The sequence below is a fragment of the Adiantum capillus-veneris genome, chromosome 9, assembly GCF_014529385.1.
Source record: "Adiantum capillus-veneris isolate H3 chromosome 9, ASM1452938v2, whole genome shotgun sequence".
NCBI lineage: Eukaryota > Viridiplantae > Streptophyta > Polypodiopsida > Polypodiales > Pteridaceae > Adiantum > Adiantum capillus-veneris.
The window spans coordinates 92,104,205-92,112,338 of record NC_140939.1 but is presented as its reverse complement, the minus strand read 5'-3'; positions in this window follow the sequence as shown (position 1 = coordinate 92,112,338).

Genomic DNA, 8,134 nt, shown 5'->3' with positions numbered 1-8,134 from the left:
AATAAAGAAGAGCCTTGCCCTTTTGAAGGTTAGAGCATGCTAAGCCAGGTATACATTGAGGTAGATGGATGTGAAATCCATGCTTGCTTTCTTTAAGAGAAGTAGAGATGGAGGTATATTTCTAACATCATGCAAGTAGAGAGAGAGAGAGAGAGGTACTCAACTACATTAGCACGCATGAAAGGTAGATGGACAAAAATTTCAAGAAATCGTTAAAGTGGTTGGAGCCAACGTTTCAAAAAAATAAACATAAAGCATACTTTCACAAGAACATCGTCAAAAGTGTGCCAAAGAACCATCCATAAGTGCCTCACAAAGAAGTGTCAAGGACACTACTTTTTGCACCACCTTTTCATGCTATCACCCATCAAATTTGTTTTCTGACAGATGACTTTAGAAACACAATCTATAAAATCAGTGAGTTATTGTATTGGATCTCATCAAAAGAGAGATGAAAAAATAAAATAGATTTAGCTCACTTAAATGCTATCAAAACAGTGTGTATGGTGGAGAAGTGCTTTCCAACAAACATTCTTACTATCCAAATGCATTTACTTGTGTATGTGGTTGATGAAGTTGCAATTATTGAGGTAGTCCATAGCAGGTGGATGTTCTTCTTGGAAAGATTCATGAAGACTGTAAAAGGGTTCATTTGTTAAAGGGCTTGCCCCAAGGGTAGCATGGCTGAAGGATGGCTTGTGCACGAGTCTTTTTTTCTCATCAGTGAGTTTTTGGGTTCAATTGATCCAAAGATGCCCTGAATGTGGACTACTCAGGTCAATGTGAAGGTGATAAGGGACGAGCCACAGAGACAAGGCATCATGAGAAAGATGGATATCACAATGTGGGAAAACGTTACATGAATTTTTTCTTAACTCAGAAGTCATGCAAAAGTGGCTAGAGAGGTATGAAGAGGAAAAGCAACAATGCTTGATAGATCACTCAAAATTCAAGCGCAATTGTGTGACTAGAAACCTTCCTTTTCCAGATCATCTTCAGAAATTGCCAGACTTTCCTACTAGTTGATGGCTAGATGCAACAATCTCGGAGGCAAAGAGGAATAGAGTTTATATTAATAAGGAAGAAGAAGAGATGTTGAGGTGTTGCGACTGGCATGTAATTATTTGGACCCAGATCGTGAGCTATTGGAGGTGTATAAAGGGGAGAGACAGCTCCCTACGAGCGTGGATATGGTGGGTCTGTGCAACGCTATGTAGGCCACCGAGCCTGACGCCTTTGGGAAAACTTTGACGCTGTTTTGTCCAGGGAAGGAGGTGGCGGGCAATGATGGGTGGCTCTAAGCGGGCGGGCAACACAAAGTGATGATGTGGCATGACAATGGGAGAGGTCCTGCACCCTCAAAGGGTTGCAACTCATTAAGGCCAATTTGAATGAGAAAAGGGTTGTGTAAGGATCTAAAAAGGGGTAACCTAAAAAATACCATGAATATCTTACCAAAACTATTCAACCTGGGTACTCATTGGATAGAGGTCATCAAGCGCCATCCATGGACCATTTGAGCACTAAAATTTGGAGTTCATATGCAAAAGTTGGCTAAAATAGTGCAAAATATTCCAAAATCTAGTGAAGGAGATCTTGACACGTGTACAAAAGTTTCATACTTTTGGAAATGTGGCTCCTCCTTGACCCTTAGATCAAGAATAGAGAGACCCTAATCAGCCAATATTTTATCCAAATGGGCCCTAATGTTTTGAAGCTTAAGGGTGAGGGCACTAGAGACCTCTCTAGTGCCTCCCCGGCATAACCAGAGAGAGGGAACAAGGAGCTGTTCATGTGTAAAGAAGAGAGGAGATGAGCCAGAGAGAAGTAGAGTAGGCCCAAAGAGGAGGGGTTTAACCCCAAGGTCCTTCAAGTAGAATGCGTATCTAAGGGGGCAATCTCAAAGGGCCATTTCAAGGGAAGTCCGAGGCAAGGTCATCCCAAGGCCAGACAAAGGAGGGGAGTTGAAGAGTGGTCCAAGAGGTGAAAAGGAGAGGAAGAAAGAGGATCCAAGGCCAAGGGGTATTTCAAAATCAAATTCAAAGGCTCTAAAGAAGTTGGAAGAAATGAGGTAAAAATCAAATAAAAAATACAAAGTCATGGGGAACTACCGACATCACTATTAGGATTTGGATCGTGCCAGCTATGGTGGATGAAAGAGAAACATGGTGCAAGTGTGTGAGTGTGTGTAAGCAAGGTTATCACTCAAGTGAATTAGGTTCCAAGATAGGATTATCTTGGACTCATAAACACAATCTTGAGTATTGACTTAGCTTAGCACAAGCTCACCATAGACAAGCATGTAGTGCAAAATGAAGTTGTTGTTTATTGATTCAAGAAATGAGCTTTAAGTAGCTCTACAGCCTTGCTCCACAGTATGTGGGATAAATCCACTCTCCTCTCCTTGACTCACACCTTAGGACAAAGCTCACACTTTACAATCCTCCCCTTGAGGTTTGGACTAAGACAAGATATTGAAGATGCATGATCCACACAGGCTAACAAAATCCACATAGGATGGTGATATCCACACAGGAAAATAAAGTCCACAAAGGATGGTGATATCCACACAGGATGGTAAAAATCCACACAGGAAATATCCACAAAGGATGGTGATCTCCACACAGGATGATAAGCTAGTATCCACACAGGAAAAAGTCATCCCCTACAAGTAGAGAGTCTGCATCTTCAAAATGGGTCTTCCCAAACGCTACCTTCGTCTTCGTCCTTTTTGTCTTCTACTATGTGAGCTGATCCTCTGTAAGGTCTCTTGCCTTCGTTGCTTCTACTGCTACTACTTTCTCCACTGCTACTGCCTCCACTTGAGTAGCACCGAGAAGGAGGGTGTCCTTTCCTACCACATTTGTTGCAAGGTTTGTTTGTGTAGCAATCTTTCGCTACGTGTCCCATTCTTCCACATTCATAACACTTTTGTCCATTTGTCGATGTTGATGGCGAATATCTTCCCCTTGAAGATGTTGCGATGAAAACTCCTCCTGATGGGGTAAGTGAACCTCTTTTCTTTCTTTCTTCTGCTTGGACTGAGTTGATGACATCTTGAAATGGTGGTGCCGGTTCTTTTTCTTCAAGAATTGTGACTAAGTGGTCATAAGAAGGTGGAAGTGCACTTAAAAGTATAGCCACTTTGTCATCTTCTGGTACTTCAACTTGGATGTACGTGAGCTACGTGACAATGCTCTTAAGCCTGTTCACTAGGCTAGCAATATCCTCCCCTTGAAGCGTAGTAACTTTGTAAAGTTGTCTCTTAAGACTAACTTTGCTTCTTTTGGCTCTAGCTCCAAAATTACTTTCTAGGACATGCTAGGCTTCATGTGCATGCTTACATTCATCTATGAAATGCACATAGTTATCATGCAAAGAAGTGATGATAATTCCTAATGCTTGTTCGTCTTTGGCCAAATTTTGTGCACTTGCTATGAGTGTAGATGCCCTAGTGTGCACTCCATCGGGTTCGGCTTGTTGCTCGAGGGCAGTGCTAATGACAGACCACAAACATTTTTACATAAGGTAGCCTCTTGATTTCGTTTGCCAAGTGTGAAATCCCTCCCCATTGAATTTCTCTATTCCCTTGTCCCCCATTTGTGCCAATAGAGGGGTCTTAGCTTAGGAGACTCTCCTAGCCAGTGTCTGTCTGTTTACATGAGCACAATCGATGATAGAAAATTTATTTGCAAAATTTTGTGCTTGGTTGCAATAATTTTAATTTTAATGTCTTTTTAATAAAATGTGAAGTACCTCTTCACTCGAGGTGAAGTCACCCTTCACATACACCTTTGAGTTCTTCTTTGATGACTGGAATGAGCCTTTGAAATTGGATTTGAATACCTGTGGAGCTCCCTTTTAAAAGCTTGAAGGTGCTTTGTTTGATGACCGCCTTTGAAGTGCGCTGTAGAAGCTTTGAAAATCTTTGAGTTTTGAGGGGGTTAAAATGACTTGAGAGGGATGGCCATACAGTGGGAACAAGGCCTTGAGCTTGGGAGCTTTGAGGTCTTGAGGTAGTATCCTCGCGGGACTGCCCCCTTGAGGAAGAAAGTCTTTTAGGGCTCTTGAGGCTGGGAGCACTGCAGGAAGGACCCCTGAGAGGGGCGGGGTTTGGAGCCCTTGAGGCAACGTGTGAAGGGGGGCTGTGGACCCGAAAACCCTTTAAAAAGGACTTGAGCGCGCCGGTTGGGGTCCGTGACCGAACAGATCGGGCAGGTAGTCGCGGCCGATCGGGCAGCCGGGCAGCGGGAAGAACCCGGTCGGACTCCGAGTAGCGGGCAGCTTATCCGGGCAACAGTCAAAAAACTTAAGCGTGTGAGCACTCCCCAACGGACCCGCCAGCCTTCAAAAGGTGCATTTGATTGCCGTTTAAAATCCGCCGAGCTTGCCCGGATTAAGACTATCCAAATTGAGCCTTGGACCCAACGAAAGTTAACACCCCGATTTCGGTGCACTAACCAACAAAGCCCTTGAGCTAGCTTGTGAAGGAGTTCCTAAAGATAGAAAATTAAGCTCGAGCTAGCAAGCTTCCACACACACACAAAAGCCTCACACACACTAGAAAATTAATTAGTGAAGCATTCGATGTCGGATTTGGGTGTTTAGGGGCTCTATAGAGAGATTGCGAGGAGAGCTTCAAGGTAATGGAAATGATGCAAGTTGATAATGAAAGTGTGGGGATTAATTTCAAATGCAAAAAATAGAAAAATCGACCCTATATGCACATAAATTTGAAGAGAGACGATTGCTAAATGATGTGACCAATCAATCAAGACACTAATTGATCATTGGGGTGATCAATTGAGAAAATATGCAAGATTCTTAAAGATTAATGCACCTACGCTCTCCTAATCAAGCCTACCTAGCCATGGAGGGTAGTGGCCTCTCCGGTGTGCCAAGGACATGCCCACACATAGCTAGATTAGCGCTTAATTAGTTAGAGATGCTACTAATACACACACACTAATGCAAAATGACAATCCTAGCTAGCACACCGTAGCTCTGATACCAAATGTTAGGATTTGGATCGTGCTAGCTATGGTGGATGAAAGAGAAACATGGTGCAAGTGTATGAGTGTGTGTAAGCAAGGTTATCACTCAAGTGAATTAGGTTCCAAGATAGGATTAGCTTGGACTCATAAACACAATCTTGAGTATTGACTTAGCTTAGCACAAGCTCACCATAGACAACATGTAGTGCAAAATGAAGTTGTTGTTTATTGATTCAAGAAATGAGCTTTAAGTAGCTCTACAGCCTTGCTCCACAGTATGTGGGATAAATCCACTCTCCTCTCCTTGAATCACACCTTAGGACAAAGCTCACACTTTACAATCACTAGTGCACCCCTCTCAAGCACTAGCACCCCCTCTCAAGCACTAGCACAGGGAGTAGATAGAGATCAAACAAGCTAGCACCCCCTCTCAAGCACTAGCATAGGGAGTAGATAGAGATCAAACAAGGTGGATCCCCCCTTCCAAAGATGCCAAAATGAGATGCCAAATGGGCCAATTAAAATCCAATTTCTAAAGTTGAATTCCCCTATTATAAAAGCCATTTTTTAATCAAATGGGGCCTTTTTTGTGTCGTTTGAAGCCTGCAGAGTGGAGTTTTTTTAATAGAGGAATGTGCATGTCAACCCCCTTTCTATTTTCTCATGAAGATGGCCATTTTGATGGCAATGCAAACTTTGTATGTGCCTCTTGAATTATAATCAAGCCACTGTTTCCCAATGTTGCTGTCATTTCGCCTTCCCCCCTTTCTCTTTCTCCTGCTCTTATGTTTCCCCGTGGTGTCAGCAATGTGGATGTGTGTGCCCCCCCGGACCGGTGGTGCTTTGTGTGAGAGTGATATTTAGAGGCTGTGTGCAGGTGCAAGGGTAGAGATGGATGGTGGCAATGAGTGTGCATTGTGTTGTGGTCTTGTGAAGTGTGTAGGCATTGGGAAGTAAGCAGGCGGTGGTTTTCTAGTGCATAGTTTGATTTCGAAGGTTTTTTTGAGAGGATAGGGGTCTTGTCAATACCCTGAGCTATAGAGAGGCTCTTTTTTGTGTACTAGGTGTGTTCCCCCATTCCCCCTCTCCATCGTGAATCAGAGGCTAGAGACAGGTACAAGGACGATAGTTCAAAGCCTGCATGGTTGGACGAAAAGGAGCGGTCGAGGATTGCATGAGAGACACAAGACAATCCTCAAAGATTTCAAAAGCAGAGATATGTAGCTAGAGCACGTTTGGAGTCTGTTGCAGCACCACATCTTGGGAGTGGAGGCTATGACACTCTTAGGCATTAATCTGTAAGTATTATAGGTACGCTTTAACTTTCTGATTATGTATATGTTATCTTAATATTTATCTTATGGTTAACTTCTTATTTTGCAGTAGAAATTTTCCATGAAGTGCCATTTGACACACCCAGAAGAGAAGTATGGGTACATGCATAGACTTGTGGACTATTTTGACCCATCTTTGAGAGGAGGGAGAGGTCGTCAATTGAGAGGCATTATCATGAGGGTGACATATTCCATCTAGGATTTTTTATAGTTATGTTCCTCCCGATGATTGAATTCATTGTATATAGTTTAACGTTTATGCTTATGGTTGGATGTTTATGCTCTTTGTTAGATGGTTATGCTTATAGTCTTGCAATCTAATACGGTTATTGTGTTGAATTCAATCTATGGTTACGATTATGCTTTTGGGTTGATGTTATGGTCAGACTTGTATCAATTGCTGCTTGGTTATGGTTTTGGATTCCAATTACAATTACGGTTATGGTATGGCAATCAATTATGGTTATGGTTTTGCAATTATGTTGTGAATATGGTAATAGTTTTTGAATCATGTCACATTTATGGTTTGAGAATCTTCTTATCATCATGGTTATGGTTTTCAAGTAGTGGTACAATTATGGGTTGTTGATTTTCATATCGTTATAGTTACAATTCTCAAGTCATGTTTTAGTTATGGTTAGAAAATCTTCATATTTGTGCGTATGGTTTTGGGAGCGACGTTATGGTTATGCTTTTGGAAGCATGTTTATGATTTTGATTTTGTAGTTTTTTTATACTTATGATTTTGTTGATTTGTACTAATTGTACTTCTTGCTCTTTAGCACCAAAATGTAGGTGGATTGCGGTTGCTTTTTCACTCTTGCTTTTGGGTAGAGAGGAATGGTTCTTGGTGCTACAATGCATGCAACATCAATTGCCAGTCTTCTCTGCCCACAAAACATTTTGTAGGTTTAAGTGTCACTGAAAGTGCTAGTATACGCATCGTAACCAATGTCGATATAAGCATCGTAATTTGCATCAAAAATACATTTCTCATTCCATCGTTTGTTTAAATGTGCATATTGACTGTTATAGCAGCACATATTTCAATGAAACTAGTTTTCATTAGTAAGTCTACATGTCTAAAGTTTTAATTTGGTAGTGGGTCATGCATGCTGCCAACATCCAACACTACAAGAGTTACTTCACATTAGCGACGCTCGTACTACGATGCTCAAAAGTGAAAATCTACGTCGTCACTATGAGCATTGCTATTGTCTTTGTTGCATAGCGACGCCCATAGCGACGTCGACAGGGGTAAAAAATGAACTGAGAGTGCCCAAAACTCAGATCTCAGATCTGAGTTTTTGACGCTCAAGCGAAAGAGGTAAACCGGCGCTCTCCCTCTCTCTCTCTCTCTTTCTTCCCTCCCTCCCCTCCCCCCCCCCCCCCCCCCCCCCCCCCCCCCCCCCCCCCCCACACACACACACGAGGAGAGGAAGGAGAGATAGGTATGCTCCTTCCCTCTCCTCTCTCTCTCATGTTTCCTTCCCCTCTTTCTCTCTCTCTCCCTCTCTCTCTCTCTCTCACACACACACACATTGTGTCTTTGAAAGAGAGAGAGAGAGAGAGAGAGGGAGAGAGAGGGAGAGAGAGAGAGAGAGACATAAAAAAAAGTAGAGAAGATATGAAATGAAATGAAATGTTATATTAAGATTTAGAGCTAGGTTAGATTTAAAATTACATTTAAAATTAGGCTAGATTAAGATATAAGATTAAGTTAGATTACATTTAAAATTTACGCTAAATTTAAAATTATGTTGGACTTAAGATTAAGTTAAGATTTAAATTAGATTTACAACTAGG